The following is a 5,310-nucleotide window of genomic DNA, read 5'->3' on the forward strand; positions in this document are numbered from 1 at the left end:
ATTCATAGCTGCTGCTGACCATTGTTGGGGAGTTGGACTACAGACTGTAAGTCATCAACAAATTCCCTTACTATATAGAGACTACCTATAATTTCTGGGACTCTAAAGAACCCTGACTAATACATCCACTAAAAGAATAAAAGCAACATACAAGTTTCTAACTAGTCAGGAAAAATTTAGAAAGTTTTAAAATAAAATTCAGAAGATGCAATGGTTTAAACCAATACCACAACTGTGCATATTTTGACACCCCAAGTATCAGTGGTTATACAAACACTTGAATATAAGGGTACTAAATATATTTATTGTACCTCATATTAATTTAATTTACATATTAAGTATAAATGGACTAATTTACTATGCTTTAATTAAAACATGAAAATTGTCAGACTGAATAACAAGAATATGAAGGGCTTAGGGCTAACTCAGGATACAGTGCTTGTCTAGCACACAGGAGTCTGTGTTTAAACTACAGCACTAGAGGAAAGGAAGTGGAATGTGCACATTTGACATAAGTAAGGCTCTGGTCCCTAATAGTTGACCCCTTCCCCCAAGAAAGTGCACATTTAGTGAAAGGACACCAAATCAATATGTTGTGAAGTTACAAAAAAGAAATAGGAAATTAAAGACCCAAGTTTTATTACCATTCTCTCTGTCTCTTTCCCTGTGTCTCCTCTGGGTGTTTCTCTGTGTGTGTGTCTCTCTCTGTCTCTGTCTCTGTCTGTCTCTTCAGTGCTAGGGATGGGCACTAGGCTCTTACACACACTAAACATGCACTCTTATGCTAAGAAACACACCCAGCTTCCACTTCTCTAATCTTTAAACAAGACTAATATTTTTCTCAATGACTGCGAAAAAATAAATTCCTTTTCAAACAAACAATATTCATCTTAACCTTATCAAACATGGAAATGAAATCCAAAACTGAGACTATCCCTTCTCTCAGACAATGAGTTTAATTAAGTCTTTGTTCTGATTTCATTTCTGTTGTTGTGATAAGATGTTCCAACAGAAGGCAAAATAAAGGGGGGAAGAATTTAGTTAAGATTCTAGTCCTTAACAGCAAGGAAGTCACTAGGCAGTAAGCTAAGCGTGAGACAGCCAGTCATACCACACCCATGGTCAGGGGCAGAGAGAAATAAAGGCACCCATGCTGCCTGCTGGCCTGCTGCGTATGATCATCTAGCTCATTCAGAACTCCATGCCAGAGAACAGCTCCGACGATTCCACATCTCTACCTGACCACAAGGCAACCTAATCTAGTTAATTCCTCAACTGAGGCTCTCTCCTGAGGTGATGCTAGATTTCAGCTAGGTGACAATTGGAGGTACCTAGTCTTACTGCAACTTGAAATGCCATGTTTGGTTGATATATACATGGGAATCCTGTCCTGTTCTGAATATAAATGGAGTTGGTATGGATTGGGATGGGGCAGAGGGAACATGGGGGAGGGCCTGGGAGGAGAGAAAGGAGAGGAAACTTGGGTCAGAGATATAAAAGGAATAAGGAAAAATTAAAATTAAAAAACTAGCAATCACAGTCTCTAATAATACATTCTGGTGACTGTTTTTTGCTTGTTTGGTTGGTTGGTTTGGGGTTTTTGTTTTGTTTTAAGGTTTATTTATTTACTTTATGTGAGTATATTGTTGCTGTCTTCAGACACACCAAAAAGGGGCACTAGATCCCATTACAGATGGTTATAAGCCACCATGTGGTTGTTGGGAACTGAACTCAGAACCTCTGGAAGAGCAGTCAGTGATCTCAACCTCTAAGCCATCCCTCCAGCCCCTAGTTTTGGTTTTTGAGACATTTCTCTATAGCCTTGACTGTCCTGGAACTCACTCTGTAGACCAGGCTGTCCTAGAACTCACAGAGGTTCACTTGCCTCTGCCTCCCAAGGGCTGGGATTTAAGGTGTGTGTCATCACAGACCGGCTCTTTTCAAAAGGAAACATTCTAACTGTGCTAGAAGCATAACTTGTAAGTTACTAACACCTCTGTTGCCAAGGAAAAACAACAGCAGTTACCAGTTTACCTGCAAAAGAAACTAGTTCCACACGAAGATGTTCAGCAAAGGAAACAATCAGTACAGCAAAATGGCAATCCACAGAATGGGAGAAACTTTTACGAGCTACACTTTATACAATGGGCAAATTTCTGGAATTCACAAAGAATTGCAGAAAATACCAAGGAAATAAAAACTGTCGGTCAACAAACTGGCAAATGAACTGAAAGGGCAACTTAAAATACAAAAACAAAGACGAGAAAAGTAGCCACTGTAACAAGGGCCCAGACCTTAATAGGCCTTAAGAGCTCAGCACAACTGACTCCATGATATAAGTGCCGTTTGGGTCATAAACTCAGTACTTAAGACAGCACCGGGGGCTGGAGAGATGGCTCAGTGGTTAAGAGCACCGACTGCTCTTCCCGAGGTCCTGAGTTCAAATCCCAGCAACCACATGGTGGCTCACAACCATCTGTAATGAGATCTGATGCCCTCTTCTGGTGTCTGAAGACAGCTACAGTGTACATATATAAATAAAATAAATACTCAGCTCCAAAAATAAATAAATAAATAAATAAAATAAATAAATAAATATTTTAAAAATGAAAAAAAATTAAAAAAAAAAAAAAGACAGCACCATCTGCCAAAACTAAAATAAAGGCCTCATCCATCAAAGTCCATACAGTACTGGGAAAGCCTCAAAATAACACTATTTAGTTTCTTCAACTCTGCTTCATAATTACAGAAAAATGTAATTATGATAGGCAATGGTAGTGCATTAACTGAAGTATGTCAATCCACAACATGATTTTTGCAATTAAAAGATCATCCTGAAAAGGGCTCAGTGCTACACTGACATTTGTATGCAGCTAGATAATAAAGACTTAAACCCATGTCCGAGCAGTGCTCTGGTGGCTATCCCACATAGCCGTAAATATTTTTCTAACAGTGTTCAATGTTCCTAGCCATCAGGATACTATCTAACCCTGGGAGGGCTACCATCAATAAATCTAACAAATCCTGAAAATGATATGGACAGAATGAAACCCTTATTCACTGTTGGTAAGAATGCAAATTAATACAGCCACTGTAGAAATGAGTTCGGATAGTCCTCAAAAATTTAAAACTAGAAGCCTGGTATGGTAGTACACACCTTTAATCCCTGCACTCAGGAAGCAGAGGCAGGCAGATCTCTGTGAGTTCAAGGCCAGCCTGGTGTACAGAGCTGAAGAAGTTTGTAAAGAGCCAGAGAAACCCTGTCTTGAAAAAAAGATTAAAAATTAGAACTACTGTATGATTCCATTATTTTACTCTTCACATTTACTGGAGACATTCCCCACATTTACTATTGCTTTATTCACCACAGCAAAGAATTAGAATCGACCTCACTGCTACAGACATATAAATGGATAATGAAAATGTGATAAACAAATAAAAATGGAGTACTAGTTAGCTCTAAAGAAAAATATAATTATGATAGGCAATGGTAGTGCGTGCCTTTAATCCTAGCACTCAGGAGGCAGAGGCAGGCAGATCTCTTAAGTTCAAGGCCAGCCCAGTCTATAGGAGTTCCAGGACAGCCAACCCCAATACACACACCCCCAAAAAAACAAAGTGATTCCAACATTTGCAGAAAAATGGATGGACTTAAAATGTACAATATTAAATCAGGCCACACAACCTTAGAAAAAGGTGCATGTTCTTCACCTGCAGAACATAGCCAATAATATATGTGTACTTATAAACAAATGTCTGTGTGGGACAGACAGTACAACATACAGCATAGGGAGAAGAAAGCCTAAGTATTAGAGGATGAGGAAGGACTGCGAGCAGGAAATAAATTCAAAGTGTGAAAGGATAGAAACTGTCTATAGCTTCTGTTCTAACTAACTATTTAAATTGTAAAGAATCACTGAGTGGTACAGTCTTTGGGCCTAGTTTTTTTTTTTTTTTTTTTTTGGGGGGGGGGAAGGGTTATTTGCAGAACTTTTTTATAATAAAAAATTGTTTTTTAATTAAAAAACAATTTAAGGGCTGGAGAGATGGCTCAGTGGTTAAGAGCACTGACTGCTGTTCCAGAGGTCCTGAGTTCAATTCCCAGCAACCACATGGTGGCTCACAACCATCTGTAATGAGATCTGATTCCCTCTTCTGGTGTGTCTGGAGAGATCAACAGTGTACATGCATAAAATAATTAATTAAAAAAAACAATTTAAAAAAGAACCAATGAGTCTAGACTCAATGAATATGAATCCTGAGAGAAACATCCAGCAGTTGGACTCTGGTCACTTAACCGTATGTGTGTGTGTGTGTGTGTGTGTGTGTGTGTGTGTGTGTGTGTGTGTGTGTTGTGTTCATGTGTGTGCATGCTTGTGCTTTTTTTTTTTTTTTTTTTAAAGAATATTTTTTGGGAAGAGCGTGGTAGGTAAGGGTAGTCAGTGCAAGGGTCATTTAGTCACTAGGGAAGGATGGCCCTTGCCCACGGTGATAGTGGTTAACAAGATGAACAAAGATACTCGGATGACAGCAGACTAACCAAAAGTTAATAGACATCTGGGGCTGGGGATTTAGCTCAGTGGTAGAGCGCTTACCTAGGAAGCGCAAGGCCCTGGGTTCGGTCCCCAGCTCCGAAAAAAAGAACCAAAAAAAGAACCAAAAAAAAAAAAAGTTAATAGAAATCTAAATTTAGTGCGGCTGGAAGGATCAGTTAATGATACACTATAAAAAGGTAATTTAAGAAAAGGACTAAAACACACATTACTATTGACTAAAATCACTCCGAAAGGCAGAGAGCCCTGGTACCTGAGCATGTAAAGAAGGAACTTCTACAAAGAATAAGAACATTCCTTGCTCACACACCAGGTAACGTAAGGGTGAATCAGAATGTGCTGTTGTGTACATTTATTTCTCAAAGTAAAACCTGCTATAATTAGAAACTGATTTCCCAAAATAAAGTCCTGTTTTTGTACAATAGTTTTCATTTTTTTTTTTTTTAAAAAAAAGAGCATATTGCTGGACAAAAAGCTCGGTGATTAAGAACAACTGCTGCTCTTGCACAGGACCTGGGTTCAGCTCCCAGCACCCACACCAGGCAGTTTACAACTGCTTTTTAACCCCACTCCCAGGAAATCTGATGCCCTCGTCTGACCCCTGTAGGTACCTACACTTAGGGTAAACAAACTCATGTAGACACTCACACATGCATGTAAATAGAAATCTAAAATGAAAAAAATTGAGATTATGACATCAATTTAATCATTATAATTATATATATACTAATGAGTTAGAATAAAAATGATTCAAAAA

The sequence above is a fragment of the Rattus norvegicus genome, chromosome 2 (genome assembly GCF_021556685.1).
Source record: "Rattus norvegicus strain SHRSP/BbbUtx chromosome 2, alternate assembly SHRSP_T2T, whole genome shotgun sequence".
NCBI lineage: Eukaryota > Metazoa > Chordata > Mammalia > Rodentia > Muridae > Rattus > Rattus norvegicus.